The following is a 19,965-nucleotide window of genomic DNA, read 5'->3' as shown; positions in this document are numbered from 1 at the left end:
TAGCACGCTGAAGCATTTGACTCCTCCACTGAAGTGACTTTATAGAAAAAAACCACCGACTTCTATTCTGCATTCTGAGTAACATGACAATACAGAAATTATGATCTTCATAAATCAGAAGTTACCGCTCATGTATTAAGAAGGAAGCTATTGTCTCATATAAAGAAATTTTTACCAGTGTGAGAAATCTTGCCCCCAGGGCTTATGAGATCCTTCTTCAAGTCCCCAGGACACCACTCTCAGAAACTGGCTGGTGTGTGAGTACGTGGAAACTTCTAGTTCCCCTTGAGTGACAGAACTAGTGGGGACCTCAACCTGCCTGGCTGAGACCCAGCTCCCAGCTAAGACACAGAGGGAGCGTCTCCTCTCTGAAGGACTCCACCAGCTGGAAAGATCAGTCCACCCTCTCTCCTGGGCAGCCCAGGGCTCAAGTTCAGAGAGGTTTTCTTAACCCAAGGTCTTCGAATTCCAAGGTCCCCAGTGGAAATGACTGGCTGAAAGCAGGTTTGGGGTGGTCTGTGGGCTTCAGTCCTCGCTGGCGGAGAGCCACTCCTAGGAGCTGGCCATATTGTACCCTCATCAGACTTGTCGACAAATCGGAGTGCAGTGCCCACAGGGACACACAGCCCCTCCCTGCTTCCCCAACCTCCCACCCCCACAATGTCATGTGGAGCCTTTATTCCTCGAAAGCTTCTAGAATTGAGCAAACCTTGGAACAGGCCACAGTGAAATCGTACCCTTGTCCTGACCTTGAACGACCTCTACCTCTCACTGCGAGCAGCCCTGTTCCAACAGAATGACAAATAGGAACCAGAAGGAGGTAGTACGCTGGCCATGGCTGAAGAAGGTGACCGGCTGCTTTGCCAAACGCCCTCACCCCACCCCAGCCCACCCCACAAACACCGATTTTCCCTCTCAGGCCAGAGCTTAGAGCAAAAAAACACCTAGCATAGGCAGAGCTAACAATAAAAGAAAGACTATGGAAGGGTCTGCCTGGAAATTTCTGGTCCACACGCGTATCCTCCAAAGGGCACATCCACGAGGCTGGTGGGAGAGAGTTGATATCTGAATTGATATTCTGCCCAAAGAGCTCAGAAAGGGAAATTTTTATGGGCTCTTAACGGCAAGAATTTTAGGTCCCTTTAAAGCACCGGAGTACTTCGAGAGAAGCTCAGGTGTTTCAGTTTGGTACAAAGGTCAGGTGTCCTAAAGGCAGGAACATCCCTCTCCCACCCAAGTGCTCTCCCCTGTCAGTTCCCGCCTCTTGGCAGGGTTTGGTGGAACCCTGTGTGGATTGGCCCCCGATCCCCACGCCAGCTTCCTAGAGCCTGAGGGCAAGCCTGTGTCCGCTGGATGCCCGTGCACAGCCGCACATGGGAGAGATACTGACTCCCCAGCAAAGGGAGGAGAGGTGTGTGTCTCAGGTTTCCTGGGTTCACCTGGGGTGGAGGCCACTTCCTGGCATGGGCAGCTCCCTCTAGCTAATAGGCTGGAGGCCACGATATGCAAGGGAGAGTGAGAGCCAGCCCAGCCCAGAATAGAAACCCAAGCTCCCGATCTTGCTGAATGTGGCCATTAGACAGGGCAAGGAGGGAGAGCAGAAGTGAATGCCGAGCGAGAGAGGGGTGAGATGTCGTGATGGAAACAGAATTATGGAAAGAACCCGACCACCGCCACCGTCCAAGCTTGTAAACAGGCAAAGCTACCAACTTTTTGCAGGAGCATGAGACCTTTGAGTTTCCTGGGACAAGTTTGTCAGCACTGATCATTCCTGTGCTGCTGGGCAGCTTATCCCACCGAGACAAAGAGCAATGAGTACCTCTCACCTTGTCGATGAAAAACTGAGTGATGAGCATTCGCACAAAAAGCCCCAGGAGTGACAAAGATGGTGAATAAATTGTCCTCTGCATGACCCCATCCATCTCCTGACCGACCCCGGTCAAGGCGGCCCTTACCTTAGAGGACAGCTAGACATTTCCTCATAGGCATGTGGGTCCATCTGCCTTTTTGTGTTCTCAGAGGAGAAGGAGGGAACCACCGTGGTCCCAGAACCCATGGTCTGGCACCTCGGTCCCTGTGTGCCGGTGATCCTCCTAAGAAGCACAGGAATCAAAGGCTGTGTCAGTCCGGCTGCCGACATCTGAGCCTTCGCTAGACAATGAAAACCCATAAAAGAGGAACAGAGAAAGAATGAAGGGGGAGGGAAGGGAAAAGGAGGGGAGGTCCAGGATTTCTGGGGAAAGGGGTTTCCTTTCTCTTCCCCAGAACCTCCGGGGAAAGATAAATACAGTTATCAACCTGGCATGACAACACACAAAATAAAAGAGGCACCTGCCAGGTGACCATCTCTGCCGGGACTCGAACCCGGAACCTCTGGATTAGAAGTCCAGCGCGCTCGTCCATTGCGCCACAGAGACCTCACCACACACACAGCATCAGCACCAGAACTGAAAAAGCACATACCTTCTGCATCACCAGCCATCGCAGCATCCTGCTCCGCGCGGTGGGGGGGCAGGGACAGCTAGAAAATCTGGAGTGGAGATCCACCCGCCGGCTCCGTCAGAGCTTTTCTCAACACTGTGGGTTCTGGGTCCTCGGGGATCGGAGGAATGGGGCGGTAGTCATTTTCAGTCCCAGGAGCTCTGATGGGGTAGGATGGAGCTGGAGCCTTTGCTCCTTCCTCTCCATCCCTGAGGGAGGATGCAGGAAAGTCTCTCTATTCTCATGCTAATCAAGCAGAGCCGACCCAGCTCAGGGAGCAAGTGGAGCTGCTCTACCTCCGCACCCCTCTCCCTCATTGTGGTTTCATCCCAATCCCGCTACACTCAGATAGGGGCCGGGCAAAGCTGGGGGATTCAGGAAAGCCCTCCTTCCCGGAGACAAAGGAGCTGCTCCCGTAAAGAAGCCATGTGAACGGCGGTGGCGGCGCAGCCCGGCAGGGAAGCTGGGCTCCCGGAGGCAGGTCCAGCTCTCCGCTGTAAGAGCTGCATCTGTCAAGCCCAGGAAGAGAGACCCAGAGTCCGATGTGATGTGCCTTCAGCATCTTCACTGGGATGATGGATGGGGAGGAGACAGGAGAGTGGTGAGTGTTTGTGGTGTGTGAGTGTGTGAGTGTGTGTGTGTGTGTGTGTGAGAGAGAGAGAGAGAGAGAGAGAGAGAGAGAACAGAGGGAGGAGGGAAGACTGGCGCTCCCTAATGAAATGCAGGTGGTCCACACACAGCCCTCCCGGAACACCTACCTGCTCCCTTCCCCCGCCGTCCCTAGCTCCAAGGCTGCCATCCTTTCTCCCCAGGACTGCCTAATCTAAAGAGCAGGCTCTCTCAGCTGCTGGGTTTCACAGAGGCATCCCAGGAGAATCAAATGGGCCAGCCCTCCGCAACCATATATAAAGACCTCCACACCCAGCCCAGGTCCAAGAAGACAGCTCCTCTTTTTAAAAGCCTCCTCGAGAAGATGCAATCCCTAATCCCTGCTGGTTGCGGTTTTCACCGTCCTGCTTCTCAGGAATGTCTAATCCGAGTCCTGCCTGCCCCACCTTCAGCCCTCTCTCTCCTGTTTGATTGCCAGATGCACCAGGGGACAACTGCCCTTTATGCTCCCAATGACAATGCATTGATTTAAAGACAGATTCAGTGTTCCTCAGCTCACTCCCACTCACAAGGTTACAATAAAAGCGGAGAACTGACTCGGGCTCCCCGCACTCCCCTCCCAGTAAGAGCTTCCTTGGCCCACCACCCGGGACACCGCCAGCTGACCCCAATCTCAACTCAAGACCCAACCTTCTAACCTGTGAGACTGGCTGATGGCCACGGGAAGAAGAACATAGCAACACAACGTGGTTAGACTGGAAGGTCTTGACGGGCCCTTAGAACTCTGAGACTCACGCTTCCCTGCCCATTCTGAATGAGATCTGGGCAAAAACAAGACCAAGATGCTTCAGTCAGGTCAGGGGGTCAAGGAGATGACCAACGCCCAAGGGAAAGCAGCCACCCCAACCAAGCATGTCTTCCCCCTGAGACCCAGGGCCAGGAGCTCAGAATAGGGAAACTGATGTTGTATCTATACTAAACATAGAGCAAAAGAGCCCAGAACAGGCCATTCTAAATCCATGTACCCCAGACCACTCCAAGAGCCTGAAGCACGGAGACTTACACCGACCAGATATTGCATTACTTGGGGGCAACTAGGAACAAGATGTCAGTCGAGAGACGAGTCAGGAGGTCCAAGTGCCTATAAAGCCCACATACCAGCCAAGAGCCACATGGCTGCCAAACAGGTTCTCAGGACATGTCTCACCAGGCTCAGTCAAAGTGCTCTTAGATGTAGACACACCCCCTGCTCTTCATAAAGATGTTGTCCTCCATGCAAGACATCCATCTGTCCTGAGCCTTGCCCAAAACTCCGTTGCGTCTGAGGAGCTCACGTGTCCTCCACACCCTGAATGAAGAGACCAGGTCCCCAGCGGGTTCCAAGAGCCTCACTCACGGCTTGCCATGCTCCACCTTGGCGCTGGAAAGGGAAAATAAGGACACGGTCCCAACCTCCAGGACACTGTGAGCAGATCCCCATGTAGGGACTACACTGAAGGGCGTATGGGAGAGAAGAAAACCAATCTTACTGCCCACCAAATAAGGCGTCAAGTTTCCAAGTGTCCACAAAGACCCCAACTCTCAAAGCAGAAAGATCCAGCTGAAATAGCCAGCTGTAACCCACTGGCCTCGAACCCTGTGAAAATTACCTTCTCAGCCCACCACTTCCCCATTACAAAGTAGGGCCAATACTGGACACTATGGACACAGATGAGCCAAGCCTTCTCGGTGCAGGAGTCATCCTCTTCCTGCCCCACGAGTTACAAGTGTTGGCTCTGCTGCCTGAGTAACCTTCCTTTCTCTTTCTCTTTCTCTCACCCCCACAGCAATCTCCCCATTCTGGCACAAAACCCCTTTCAGGACCCCTTAGACTCATCATCTATATCAACAAAAATCCTCCAGACTCCCCGAGGGCAGAGAGGTCTTCACTTCATCATCCACGAATCAGCGACAGCTTCTTGATAAGTGTGAATAATGCCTCTAAACTTGGTTTTTAATTTAAAAATAAGGAGGGAAATAATCAAAGAAAGTGGCAGCTTTAACGAGGCAGGATGGAGGGTAAGCCCTTCCAAATGACTGAAGACAACACATCTTTTTCTTCTTTGAAACTAGGTGTGCCATTTGGGCTTATGCAAACCGAGCCGATTCCCCTTCCAAAAATTTTTCATGCTGATTTAATTCTCTGAAGATCTGTGACTCAAGCATGACTCATGCTCTTGCTGAATACCACTCTTTGACCCCACAGACAAACTGGTGATGCTCATACATTATTTCATTCATAAAGTGTTGCTGGGATACATATGATAAATGCCAAAAAAAATGTCTCCCATTGGCCCAGGAACAAATACAGTTAAATCCTACACGCTACTGTGGTCTTACTCACAGCTTCCCTGGGGGCCTGTCCCGACCAGCCCGAGTTTTAAATGCTCAAGAATTTAGATGGAGTAGCACCATGAGCCAGACATTTGGACAACACAGCCTGGGACAGTCCGTGGTAGTCTCACCTTCCAGGGCCCGCCGTGATCCAAACCTGATTCATTCACCTCCACTGTGGGCATTTAGAAGGGGCTTAGATAGGCCATCTCCTGTGTCCCCAACCACCACCAGTCTCATCCCTTCTTCTGCTCCTCCCGCCCACTCCCCTGCTGAGCACCTCTCGGCAAAGCTGAAAAAGAGCTCGGTGAAGTCAGGCCCACTCGGCACAGCTCGCAGATGCGCAGCTCAGAACTCCCTGTCCCTCAGAGAAGGGTGGCATGGACATCCCTCCAAAACAAAGGTCCCTCCATTCTTTTCCAGACTTTTCATCCTCATGGGGTCTTGCCCGGTGCTCGGGTCTCTCTTTCTCATGCATTTTTTCTAACCCATTATGACGAAGCATTTATGTTCCTAAAGCATTTTGTTTCCTTCCTTCCTCAGCTGAAGAACTGGCTGAAGATTGTTTATTCTCTCCTGGTCCCTTTTCCTATCCTCGAAGAGGGAAGAAGTGAGATGATCCAGGTTATTAGTGGGTCTAGAGTCAAGCCAAAGGAGGAGAGGAGGGCAAATTCTACCTAAATCGTCACATCCGACGTCCCAGGTCTAGCCCAGCACAATGGGTTACTCACAAGTCTGCCCGAAGTTAGACCTGGACCCAATCTGTCCTGACAATGGACTGCACCTCCAGGCACTAGCCAAGGTCACAACAGAGTCTACGCAGAGGTCCACCCTCAAGGGAGTCTGAGGACGGCATCTTCCTGTTTGCCTGCCTGTTCCTCCACTCTCAGCCTCCTCTAGGAAACTGTCCAGAGAACTCTAGAGCCTGTGCTCCAAGGATGCAAATTCTCTGTGGTCAAGAAGCACGAGGAAACCAGCAGCATGAAATGAAAGGAGAGGCAGTGGGCTAGCACATCCCACCAGATCCTTCTGGGAATTTGGAAGGAGACTCTGCTTTCCTCCAATTTTCCAGTGAGTGAGTTAATTCCTGGTGCTACCCCTCCAGCTCATCCCCCACTTTTCCTCTCGAGAATGCAGGCTCTCTCTATGCCTGTAATCCTGACCCCAGGCCACCATCCTCGTGTGTGTCCAGTACTAGCTCCCCACTCTGTCTTCTTCTTGTGCCTTGTCACACCCTCAATCCGCCCTTCTCCTGCCGAGCAGACGCATCACCTGTGGTCCGTCCTGACGACGCATCACCTGTGGCCCGTCCTGAGGACGCATCACCTGTGGCCCGTCCTCAGGACGCATCACCTGTGGCCCGTCCTGACGACGCATCACCTGTGGTCCGTCCTGACCTGGATGCCCTCCCTCTCATCTCCCCCTCCTCAATTTCCACATGTCGTCAGCATTCCCTAATCCTTCCCCATGAGCTCTATCCTCTGACAGGCCCAATTTCTTGGCCACTCCCATCCATTCTCATCTAGGGTCCATCTATTCCAAACACCACCGTCCACATGCGGCGTTCCTCGTCTCGGGCACACTCGGGCCACTGCTCCTGTCTCGGCCCCCAGTGCCCCTGGCCGTAAGGCTGTCCGATCTCCCAGACCTCCCAGCGCCTCCGCCCTGGCCTGTGATCTCTGCGTCTGCCAGTTGCTCCAAAGTGTCGGCTTGTCCGTTCCTTGGCCATCAGGCCTCTCTTCCTTTCCTCTGGATCCCATGCTCCAGATCGCTTTACTTCCCACCCCACCCCGCCTTTCCGTCCAGATCTCTCCTGCTTCCCAAATCTTCCGTCCGTAGGACCCGTTCTTCTGAACCTCCTTCCACACAGGCCACATTCCTGTCCAGAACGGCCCTTGCCTTGTCCACCTCCAGATGCCCGTGAGCTTTCTTCTCTGATGGGCACCTGTGTCTGCTCTCCCTCTGTGCTGGGGCTCCGTGCAGCTTTAAAGCTGGGGCCTTACTGGGCCCTGCTGGTGCCCCAGCTCTGAGACACCGTGGGGACGCCTGGCAATGAGGCTCCCCAGTCTTCACAGACATCACGGGGGCCCTGGTCCATAAAAGGGCAGAGGCTCTATCTAAGCCAGATACTCCAGGCCAGAGGCCAGAGAGTTAGAAGACAGACCCTTGGAGCATCAGTGACTCTGGTCACAGGCCCAGGGGCTCGAGAACCTCAGTTGTGCCTAATATTGGGAGTAAAAGGGATTTCTTTGTCCTTTAGCTACCTCAGCTCCTCTTCCCATTCAGCCTGGAAGAAGCCAAGAGGAGAACCTCGTACGGAGACTCTGTAACAGCCGGAGAAGAACGGCGTCCATCTTCTGCAAGGCCTCAGTTTCCACAAAGCGTGACCAGGAGCATCTCCCTCCCAGGCACTAAGGCTGCCCTCACACAGGAGGCCTCCGTCTGACGAGTCAGAGGAAGGCCTGCACCATTGTCCTTCTCCAAGAACATCCAAGAGCCGGTCCTAGCCTCTGTGGGACTGGCCTTCCCGAGGCTCTCCCAGCGAGCACGCGGTCTGCACACTGGACACGGGCTCAGAGGACGGGGTTTTACTTTGAGGAACCAGCTAATCTCCAGGCTCAGATTCTCTTCCTCTCTAAGGAAGGCGCGCTGCATTTCCACGGTCCTCTCTCATCCATCGAAGAGTCTAAGAAACAGCGTTAACAGGAGGCATCGTGATGATAAAAGTCTTTTTAATTAATTAATTCTTTTTAATTCTTCATCTCATCTTATCATCAGAACTCTCCTCGATCGTGGAAAGAGTGATGATCATCATCCTCATTTTACAAAAGGAAGGCCTCGACCGAGGACAGTTTGGGGCTTGCCAAAGTCCTCAGCCGGGAAGCAGTGGGCTGAGCAGAGCCTCTGGTGCTACTCAGACCTCTACCCTCCGACCTCTTCCGCCACGGGCAGGTGTCCCCAGACGGTGTGCTCTGAGAGCCAGGCATCCTGTGACACTGGTCTGAGACCCTCCCCACAAGTCTCTCCTCTGCCCTTGTAATCGAGGGGTGGTGGCCCAAGGGCAGGACAGGAGGACATGTGACGGCCACGGGTGGAGGGTAGGTCTGCAAGCCAAGGAGATCCAGGCTAAGCAGACAGAGCGTGGCGCCTGGTGAGGGTGAGTAAGCCCCTGCCCCGTGGTCTCCCCTCAGTGATTCCTTGTCCCTTCAGTCACCAGAGGTCAAGCAGAGGAACCCACGTCCAGATAAACAAATTGCCTTCCTCCAGGTCGGCTGGTCACTCACAGAGCTGCGTCCAGTCCCAGGCTTTCTGGTAGCTCCTTGAGGGCTCTTGGTACACTGCTATGGGGTCAGACCGGTGGAGTCTTCATGCAGAATGGAGTGTGGGGAAGGGACCGTATGCTCAGTCTTCGGTCATCACTGAAAATGAGAAAATCGAAAGGATCAAGTAGCCTCGTCTTGGAACCACTGAATGCCCAGAACGGAAAGAGATTTTAAAATAATTTAAGTTTCATGTTTAACATTATGCATGAGTTGAATTTTTACCATCTGATCTTATTACTTTTATAAATTAAGAAAAAAAACTAGTCTGAAGATTAAGTCGATAATGCTAAGTGCGTGAATATTTGCTCTTTATTTTGTATATTTCTGGAGTCTATAATTTTTGTCAACCCTCTCATCTGTAATTACATAGATTAGTAAACTCATGCCCACAGAAATTAAATTACTTACCCAATATTACAAAAATAGACTAACTGCTGTGGTCCGACCAGAAAAATACAGACTTTAAAGTCCGGATGGACCGAGGTTTGAACCCCAGCTCCGTCACTTACTGCCTGACAGTGAGTGCCTCAAGGAACCTTCCTGGGGCTCAGCTTGCCTATTTCTTTCAGAACTCACAGAAGCGAGAGCGCCTGCCTTGTGGGCCCATCACAAGGCATCAATGAGACAAAGAGGAGAAACCCCGGCAGCCCCGTGCCTGGGTCTCTGTTTCTACAGAGGAGCTGCTTGCTCAGGTCGCTAATGGCTTCCTCGCCATCAGATTCACAAGGATCCCGTCAACTTTCTGCAACATTTCACACCAAACCCACTTCGCTCTCCAGAACGTTCACTCCCCTGCTGTCCGTGGCGCGCTGGCCTCTCCTATCTCTCGTCCCCCCCTTCTCTGGCCCCTTCCCAGCATCCCAAAGAGCAGCGGTTATCAGACCCCCAGTCAGAATGTCCGCAGCATTTCACATCATTAAATAGAAGAGACGAGAAATGGTAGCCGAGGTTAGGACAGGAGGAGGCAGAGCACAGTAGAACAGAAAACGGCAGAAGGCATCTCCTTCTAATAAGACCCTGTATTATTTCCTGAAACATTGTTCTAGTTAAACGTACAGGTCTTTGTGTAGACATGTGTGTTCTCGGTTGTAAGAAAAAATAAATTGATTTCCTCTGTGGGTTGTGGTCAAACACACTGCCCTCAAGTGTGCGTGGCTTCTCTTATCTTCTATTTTCTCCCTAAATCATCTGAAAAGACACCTTAGCACAGATTACCCACTAGGAGCTGAGCGCGCCGCTCTTCCCACCTGACGGCTGGCCTGGCTTATTCAGCAACCTTGAAATAACCGCCCCTCTGTGACTCATGGGCATTTCAGCAGTAAAATGTACAAATCCGAACTTACATTTCCCCGTAAATCTTCTTCTTTCCACGATCTACTGATTCATTTAATGGCAGCGCCATCCACCCCTCGTCTATTAGTTTATTTATTCTGCCAACCCATGAACATGTTCTCCATGTCGAGAGATGCGCTGGGCACCGGGAGCACAGAGATTCTGAGGAAGCCACATCTGCCCTCCCCAAAGTCAGAGTCAGAGACAACAACCGAGCAGAATCACATGGGAGATTCACGCAGGGTGAATGGTAATAGGGATTGTGGACAGACTAACCCCGATGAGGGTCTGGGGAGGTTTGCTGGAGCCACAGACATTAGCTGTAGAAAGCAGGAAGCGGTGTTCCCGGGAGCAAAAGAAGGGGTTGGGTCAGGGAGTGTTTGCATGCACGGGCATGTGTGTGTGTGCGCGCACACGTGTTGGGGAAACGGGCAGAACAGGGCTCTAAGAGAGGACAGCAGGATAGAGAGAGGCCCCAAACCCTCTATCTGTGTGATAAACTACGAGAAATGGGGGGTCACGAAGCCCGGAGTCCCGGCAGAGCGTGACAGCCCGTGGCTGGAAGAACAGATCGGGGAGACCTTCCCGTGTCATGTTCGGGGCCTTTGATGTTAATCCCACAGGAGATGCAGGGGCCTCGAAGGGTTTAAAGTCAGGGAGAACTGCGATCTGAGTATTTCAGAGAGATCGCTCAGGCTACCGTGAGCTAGAACATTCCCAGAGGGCACGTGGGGTGGAGACTTCGGGCCCTCGCCAAGGTAAGACCTAACAGAGGTCCGTACCCCAGGCAGAGAACCGGCTACACACAGTGGATTGAAAGGATGAGACCGATGTGACAGAAAAGAGCACGAGGGAGACAGGAGCGGCCGTCGGGTCACCCACGTGCGAAGCCTGGAGTCTGCAGCGACACCTTCCCTCAGTCGGTTCCCCGGTCACAGCAGCCCCGGAGCCCTGGGAGTTCTGCCTCTCTGGGACCCTCAGATCCAGCTGCCCCCGGCTCCTGGAATATTTTCATAACCCCTCGCTTGTCCATCTGCACCTGGCCCTTTCCCCATCCACCCTCTGCCGCACAGCCCATGGTGCCATGGTGGTTTTTCTGGAAGGAAAACCCGTAGCCTAGAGAAGAGCCTGATGGCGATCTAGAGTCTGACCCCCACCCCTCTCTTCAGGTGCCTTTACAGTCATTCCCCACTCACACCTAGCCTCATGTTGCACGATGCCCAAATACTCATAATCCCCTAAACACACACACACACACACACACACACAAGCACTGTGCTGGCGATGCCTTGGTATGGGCCCTTTCCTCTTTCCAGAATGCCCTTCCCTTTCCCCGCTCCCACATCTGCCTGCTAACTGCTCCTCCTCCTTAAAGACTCAGGTCATTCTCCCCCAACACCCACACCAACCGCCGCAGACTGGAGCCCACCCAGCTTCACACCGCGACTGCCCCGTGCACACACGCCTCTTGGAGCACGGGGCACACGGCGCTGCCCTCACTGTATGCGCGTCTGAGTCCTGCGGGGCATGAAGCAGCAGGAGCCCCTTGTGCCTTGTCAGTCTGCACAGCGCCTGGCCAGTGGTAGTTACTCAGTAGATGTGTGCTGGGGGAGATATGGATAAACAATGGATAGAACAGGTCTCTGTCTCCCTAGCCTGGAGACTGTTCCAGAACGCCATGTGTGTTTATTTTTATAATGAAAATATGACATGGGAACCCTTAAAATGAGACCTGAGAAGTTAAGACTTTTTCCACCGTTCTGCCTCAAAGTGGTATCGAAACAGTCAGCTCTGTCCAGGACTCCAGTTTCTGCGCCCCGTCCACCGAATGTGTGGTGTTAGTGTGGGCCCCAGAAGCCCACCCTCAACACAACTTACACAGAACGAATCTCCCTCCGTCTCAAAGTACTGTATCTCAGGAAAAGATCCCACGGTTCAGCATCTCCCAGGTCCATCTCTCAGCCTGAGAGCGGCGTCTGCCTTCTCCCTCTCTCCTCCCACAACCACCTCCAAACAGAGCCCCTCCTTGTGTTCCCAATGTCACCACCCCAGCTCGGAACCTCCTGACTTCATCCCCACATTTCTGTAATTACCTTTTAACAGATCTCCTTAGAATGAGCTTTTAAAATTGTTTTCTAATCACTCCACTCAGAAGCACGGGATCGCTGTAAAAATATTAAATATATCATATAAACAATTAGAGTTCCCCTCCCTTATGACTTACCTCTCACTCCCACCCCAGAACTCCTAATTTTCCAGGATCAGAATCATCGGAGCACTCCTCAAGTGCCTATGTGCCATGTACCATTCAAAGAACTTTAAATAGATTATTTCCTCACACTCTACAACCCTAGGGGATATGATGATTATCATTATCTCTATTCTCCACACAGGGAGAATAAACACTGAGAGGTTAAGCACCTTGTCCAAAGTCACACAGCCATAAGTAGCAGTTCGACTTAAACACACATTTACATGGACGTGAAATGTAACTGAGGCACATCTACTATTCGAGGCTTCTTTCTCATTTTTCACAAAAAGGATAATAGCATGTGTACCTTCTTTGTATTTTCATTTAACAATGCATCTTGGTTATCTTTCCAACTTGGTATATATAAATTCACCTCATTCTTTTTAACTGTTATGCGTTATTACAAAGTATGGATATAGTATAATTTATTTAACCAATTCTCTATTGATGGATATTTTGGTTCTTTGCCATTTTTCACTGCTGGAAACAATGACATGATTCACATCTATGCACATAAATTACGGCACTCGTGTGTGACTAGACGTATAGCACAGATTTGTGGAAACAGCACCACTGGTGTTTCAATTTTTAATTTTGATACATTCTGCCAAAATATCTCTAAGACGGCTGCCCCAATTTACATTTTCACTAACAATAAATGAAGGTGGCTATTTCCCCCAAACACTTGCCAACACTAGATGTGATCCATCATTTTAATTTTTAACAATCTGATGGGTCTTTGATACTTTTTAAAAAATTGATGGATTTTGAAAGAGAGAGAGAGAGAGAGACCACACAAGCAGGAGGGGCAGAGGGAGGAGAGAGAATCACAACCAGCCTCTGTGCTCAGTGTGGAGCCAGGCAGGGGCTCAATCTCACGATCCTGAGATCTTGACCTGAGCTGAAACAAACAGCCGGATGCTTAACCCACGGTGATACCCAGGTGCCCCTAGGTCTTTGATACTTTTTAACAATCTCAGATGTCTTTGTTACTTTGACTCCTATTTCTCCAAATTCAAATGCCCTTGACCATGTTTTCAGATGTTTAATAGATAAGTGTGTTTCTCCTGAGAATTCCTGCTCCCATACTCTGTCTAATTTTCATCTGGACTGTTTGACTTTTTATGTGATTTATTAGGTATTTTGCATGTTATCCATGGGACACTTGGCTATATGTATTGTAAATAAATTGTCCCCTGGCTATAACTTACTTTTATTATTTTTTTTTAATCTATGGTATCTACATTTATATCATTAAAAAAAAAGCAGTAAAACTTGTCAATCCTTTCTTCCATGGATTCTGGGTTTTATGTCTGGCTTAGGAAGGTCTTTGCCACTCTGAGGTTAAATATATTTTTTCTACAGTGTTTAACAATTTCTTTTGGTTTGCTTTGTTTATAAAATTTAGTACTTCAGTCTAGCTGAAATTTATTTTTGCATTTGGTCTGAGGGAGGTCTCAACATACCCCATGCCAGTTGGCAGATAGATCATCTATTATTCTGATACCATACATTAGACAGTCTAACCCTTAGTCAGTGACTAGAAATAGTGTATGATATAATGCATGATTCCCCACATACTAAATCTCCATCCCATTTTGTGGCCATGACCTCTTCTTTCCTGCTCCCTTGAATCTGTTATGTGTTCCTGGACAATACTTCAGTGTTCTCATTGCCGTAGTTTTAAAGTAACTTAGGATAGCTGGAGCACCATATCTCTAATCTCCCCGACCGCATGTGATCTATGGTTACTCTTGACTTTCTTTATAAGGGAATGTTAGGATCAACTGATCAACTCCCATACAAATAAAATATTAGAGCCTAGGTGGTACAGTCAGTGAGGCATTTGACTCTTGACTCTCAAATAAATAAATGAATGAATAAAATCTTCAAAAACAAAAATAAAATAAAATATTGGGATTTAGCATGGGATTGGCACTGAATTTAAAGATTGAGAGGGATGGGGCGCCTGGGTGGCTCTGCTTCTTCCCACACTCTCTTAAAAAAAAAAAAAATCTGAAAACCTTTTCAGTGTCTAGTATTCAAGTCCTACCCTTTCAAATTTAGTTTAAAGCCACTTCACCAAGTGAATTTCCCTTCATTCTCATCCTCAAAGTTTTTCAAACAGAATAGTGTATTTACCGTATCCCAAATAACGCTTTGTCTCTCTTGCTAGGCAACCACGCCAGTAGGAGAAGTGGTAGCAGAGATCTGAATATAAGGGCAAAAAGAGAGGATTTTTATGACTAAATAACCTATGGAGGGGCACCTGGGGGGCTCAGTTGGTTTGGCATCTGCCTTTGGCTCAGGTCATGATCTCAGGGTCCTGGGATCCAGCCCCGCATGGGGCTCTCTGCTCAGCAGGGAGCCTGTTTTCTGCCTGCCTCTCTGCCTGCTTGTGATCTCTCTCTGTCAAATAAATAAATAAAATCTTTACAAAATTATAATCTACGGCAATATGCTGTTGTCTCAGCACTTACGGGTCAGTGCTGACTTTGTGTCCAACAAGCAACATCATGGGACTTTGAAACCCAAAGCGACCTCTCACCGTGTCTCCGGTGGCATCTCTCACGGATGAGATGCATATTACAAGGGATGAGGACTGTTTAGAAGAACTGATCTCATACTACCTGACCAGACAAGACCGAAATTAAACTGAACTCTGGTTTGTGTGTGTGTGTGTTGGAGAGACGGAAGAGTCAGGAGCCAGTTGGGGAGGAAGCTGCGAGAGGCTGCATTACAGCAGAGCGGCCACACGAGGGGAGCCGAGGACCGGGAATGGGGCGGGGTCAGGGCGGCCCCACCGAGGGAGCCGAGGACCGGACCGGGAACGGGGCGGGGTCAGGGCGGCCCCAGGAGGGGAGCGGAGAGCAGGCGGAATGGCTGTGCTCAAGGGAGGCGGGATCAAGGAGTTGGAACAGAATCTCTAGGTCCAGGTAGCACTTTCTACTCAGACAAGAATCTGTGGTCCACCCAGGCAGCCGGAGACAATCCCGCCTCCCTCTGCTCCAGGGCAAAGGGGCACAAAGAGAGGGACAATAGGTACTGAGCTCTTAGAGCAGACCAGGATTTCCCATGAATATGAATGCCTCCCTCTTCACTAGGAGACCGTGAGGACAGTGCTGGTGATGTCTCCTGACTAACAAATGAAAAGACTGATCTCAAAGGAGGAGGCTCAGCGGGTCCGTCTTCAAGCACAGGGGAGCCCAACTTCAAAGCCCACAGTTTCTCCCTCTCCGAACTGTGTCTTCAGTGAGTCAGGAGTGGCTCCTCAAACTTGCTTAGGCTTCGTAGAACAGGACACAGTCACTCGGCCCAACACTGGCCAGAGCTCCCATGAGTGGAGTGAAAACACCCCGAGCGTGCCCCCGTGTCCGGTTCAGCCATGGGAACAGCAGCAGCACTGGGCAGCCCAGCAGGTATGCACACGTGCGCGAACTAGTCCACGAGGAAGCCCTGGGGTGACAAATCTCATCAGGTATCACCTGGCAAAGGTTACCCTTAGCAGTAGCAAGCTCTGGAACTGTAGGGCTTACAAAGGTGTTCAGACCAAAATGGACCATAACTGACCATGAGAGAGTTGAAATCAAGAACAGCCGAAAAATGGGGTGCCTGGGTGGCTCAGTCGGTGAAGCATCTGCCTTCAGCTCAGGTCATAATCCCAGGGTCCTGGGATCGAGCCCCACGTTGGAGTCCCTGCTCTGTGGAGAGCCTGCTTCTCCCTCTCCCTCTGCCTGCCTCTCCCCCTGCTTGCGCTCTCACTCACTGTCTCTCTCTAATAAATAAAATTTTTAAAAATAAATAAATGAAAGTGGTCATCCCTCCTGAAAAAAATAAATAAATAAACAAAACAGCAGGAAAACATACAAGAGAGCCAGGAGGAGCATGAGTGCCTGTAATCCTCAGACAGGGCCTTCCTCACCCTCCAGGACCTGTTCTGAACCCAACGATCTAAGTGAGGATGGTCAGAGACGAGGTTCCAAAGAGATGAGAATAGGCAGGAAGTCAGGACTTGGGACACACTCACCTGACACCGGGGAGGTTGAGGGGCAAGGTCTCAACAGTCTCAGAACCTGTGGAAGATGCTACATCGAGCCTAGAGAAGAGAAAGAGACGTTTTCTTTCATGAGCCAGAGGGAAACAGCTTACATGGCGCATGATGAGTGAGAATGTTTTCTTTCGTGCATTTACGCAAACATTTAAGAAGCACCTACTATGCGCCAGACGTTGTTACGCACGATATCCTTCAGCTCCTGGCAACACTTCCGATCCAAGCTGACAGGGCTCCCCTGTCTTGTGGAGTTTCCCTCTACCGGGAAAAGCGGCACAGACCGCGAATACGCAAACCAGAGACACATGATTAAGATTGTAGCTGAAAATAAGAGGTGTTTGCAAGGCGGTGGGAAGGCCTCTCAGAGGAGACGACACTGAAGCTGAGATGTGCCAGCGAGAGCAACTCCTGCAGAGCAGAGGGGAAGGTCCCGGCTCCGGAGGGCACAGCAGCGAGCACCAAGGTTTGCGTGGCTTAGACACGGATGCTCAAGGCAGAATCGTGTGGCCACCAGGTTACAGGGCGTCAGAGAGCTAAGAAGGGGCCAGAGTGCTCAGGGCTTTGTAGATAATAAACATTCAGCAATGGTTGCAGAGAAAAAGTCAAGAAAACTACTTACTGAGAAACTCGGTCATGTTTTGCTTTTAAAACTTAACACAACTCGATTCTACCAAGCGACTTACACATGGGGTCCTCTCACAAGTCAGCGGGGTCTCCGCGAGGAGACGTGGACTCAAGACTGTTGGGGTCTGGGCCTCCTCCGTGGGCACTTGCTAACAGTGAGGCTGGGAATCTTGGTTATGAAGTTACGAAGCCAGGAACCCTGAGTAGCTGTATCATTTGTGCCAGGTGCACATGCTGGATTGCTGGAACGCCGGGCACTTTGGAGACACAGCGGCGCTGAGATCTCAGTTCTGCCAGGTAATGTGTGACTCAAAGGAAGCTACCACATTTCCTGAGACTCTTTTTTCTCATCTGGAAAATGGGAATAATTCTACCTCCCAGTCAATGAGAAGACTAAATAAATGAGAGAGCACCTGCCCGGCGAGCCCTCCGCGAACGCGGGATGAGTAAGTGAACGCATGAATATCGGAACCTGAGCGTGAAGGAGAAGCTAAATGCACACGTTCAGCCTCGGCAATGCCTGCTCTCCTCGGTCTGTCATGTTCCCTACCACCAGCAGAGAGCCCAGCGCCTCGGAGACGGGGGTGGGGCCCCGGGCAGAAGCCAGCCTCCACACTCTGTCTCCTACTCAGTCTTTTTCTCTTTTCCCTTCAACGGGCCCAGCTCTTTTGAATCACCACTATCCCCACTGACTCCCACCTCTCCCCACCCCTAAAACATGAACTAACTCAGCTTTCCTTCCCCTCCAGTGTGCCCTGGAGATGACCCCCGGCGGGTTGCCCGGGAGACGGTCCGAGTACCAGGTGCCACTGAGCAACTGTCTGTTGACCGACCACCCCAGTTTGTCCAGCACTTTCCCAGTCTTAGCACTGAACGTTCTGGAAAGTGCTTCAGTCCCTGGGAAGCAGGACGGTTGGCCTTCGTACCTACCCCCTTCCTCGACACAACCCTTTCCTGTCTCCACAGCACTGTTGGGGGGGGTGTGTGCAGGGTAATACAGATGGCTGGGTCCTAAAGCTGGGCTCTGGGCATTATCTCTTCTCCGCCCACAGGATCAGACAAGCCCACACTCCGTGGGTTCTACTCAGTGTCGTGGTATCGGATCTGTGGACCCCAGAAGGGTCAGTCTTCTGAATCAAATGATGGGCATCCTCCAGTCCATCCATCCACTACTGACAGAGCTATCGCTCTAAAATGCAAATCTGGCACTGACAGTTCCCTGCTTAAAACCCTCCAATGGCTCCTGGTGGGCAGAATTAGGAGCTATCTCTGGTATAAATTCCTTTCACAATCCAGCAACAACTGACCGTGCTGCTTCTTGCTTTCCTGCTTTTGTGCCCACTCTCCCCTCTCTTGTTAATGCCTTCATCCTCTTTATACCTGGTCGACTCCCAGTCCTTCCTTAACGTTTCCCACAAATGTAATCCCTGTCTCTTCTGTGATTCTACGGGCCATATTTGGAATCGCATCACAGTATTTATCACACGGTGTAGCAATTATGTGCGTACATGTCTATTTTCCCTACTGGACTCTGAGCTCCTTAAAGGTTAGTTTCAGACTTGCTCATCTCAAGAGCCCCGCACCAGACACTGACATTTTGCTGTAGCATTTTTTAACATTCACTCCTATCTTGTGATTCTAAAAAGCAAACCATTACTGCCAGACTAGTCTTAATTACCAAGTATTTTGAATCCCTGAATATTATCCTATCCCTGACTTTCGTATATTTCCTCACAGATAAAATAAGACTCAAAACTGGGTTGGAAATTGGAGAGGGGTTAAGAACAGCCACTGATCATTGTATTTTGTAATTGGAAAAAAATAAAACCTGAGGGTTTACAGACTTTTTTTTTAATAGATTGCAACAAAACAGCTGGGTCAAAACACCCGATTTCAACTAGCATTGTGCACTGCGCATAAAAACTCCATAGCTACAAGTGAAAGAATGGAGGAATCCTCAGAGCTCCATTCTTGGACATACGATCTCTTGTGTTCTTATATCCAAGCAAATATGTCCACCAGGTGTGAGTACAAAATGACAACACTCTTGCTTAATTTTGTTTGTATTAACAAATAGATGAACCAGAATGCCATTGCTCAGAAATTTTCTAGAACTTCTCTTTGGGAACTGCCTTAAGAACCACCATGTTAGTCAAACAGTCATCTACTATTACCTCTTGGTCAAATCCTGTTTTTGTATTACCCAACACGAACCACCACTTATCCATAACGCTTGGATCCTAAGGACATTCGGCTATTTTCAAAATTAAAAGCCATCCTCAAAGGATGAGTATTTTCCACAACTGAAGATATGCAAAAGGATATAGCAAGCTCTCAAGTCAATTCCCAGAATGACAAAAATGGATCTTGAATAAGTAGTTGGAAATACGTACATGTATATTAGACACGTATAAGTATACATGTATAAGTACATGTATATTAGAATCATTCAACTTATTTTGGATACATTGTATCTACTTGAAGGCATATGTAGCGGCAGGGGATATGCCAGTGAAATGTGCTTGGTTATATACATGTATGTACTTCTGGAGAAAAATGGTTCATCAAGCTTCTGTGTTTATAAATACGCTATTTCAGCTAAATGCAGTAAAATTAACAGAATCTACTATTTTTCTGTTTCTACACTAAGCACTGGGAATACAAGATTTGTGAAATATCACGTCTGCCCTCAAAGAGCTCACAGTCAGTGAAGAGAAAGACAGACAAATCCTTGCACCACCATGAAAGGTTAGCAGGAGGAGTTTATTCCCCCTTTAGTGGTAGCACCTAGCAAGGAGTGATCATCTCTGGCTGGAACACTTCACAGAGGCAGCGGCACCTCATCAAAGTTTGGCTAGATAAACACAAGCGCCAGTTTCATCAGGCTTAATGAGATGAGCAATCCAGGTATAGGAAATAGT

The 19,965-nt window shown here is 49.9% G+C and overlaps 2 long non-coding RNA genes and 1 other non-coding gene across 3 annotated transcripts; 1 reads left to right on the top strand and 2 right to left on the bottom strand.

Moving 5' to 3' along the window:
• Nucleotides 1–917: 917 nt before the first annotated feature.
• Nucleotides 918–12,286, bottom strand: LOC106004051. Its single transcript, XR_001176891.2, has 3 exons — nucleotides 12,212–12,286; nucleotides 2,464–8,882; nucleotides 918–2,093 (listed from the first exon to the last, which is right to left on the bottom strand). It is a non-coding gene; the product is annotated as an uncharacterized LOC106004051 (long non-coding RNA).
• On the bottom strand, nucleotides 2,344–2,417 carry TRNAR-UCU. Its single transcript has one exon. It is a non-coding gene; the product is annotated as a tRNA-Arg (tRNA).
• On the top strand, nucleotides 2,997–7,812 carry LOC106004050. Its single transcript, XR_001176890.2, has 3 exons — nucleotides 2,997–3,082; nucleotides 6,007–6,534; nucleotides 7,724–7,812. It is a non-coding gene; the product is annotated as an uncharacterized LOC106004050 (long non-coding RNA).
• Nucleotides 12,287–19,965: the final 7,679 nt, after the last annotated feature.

The sequence above is a fragment of the Mustela putorius genome, unplaced genomic scaffold (assembly GCF_011764305.1).
Source record: "Mustela putorius furo isolate JIRA1106 unplaced genomic scaffold, ASM1176430v1.1 tig00000997_pilon_pilon_pilon, whole genome shotgun sequence".
In the NCBI taxonomy this organism is placed as follows: Eukaryota; Metazoa; Chordata; class Mammalia; order Carnivora; family Mustelidae; genus Mustela; species Mustela putorius.
The sequence above is the reverse complement of the archived record's forward strand: the minus strand, read 5'-3'. Positions and strand labels throughout refer to the sequence as shown.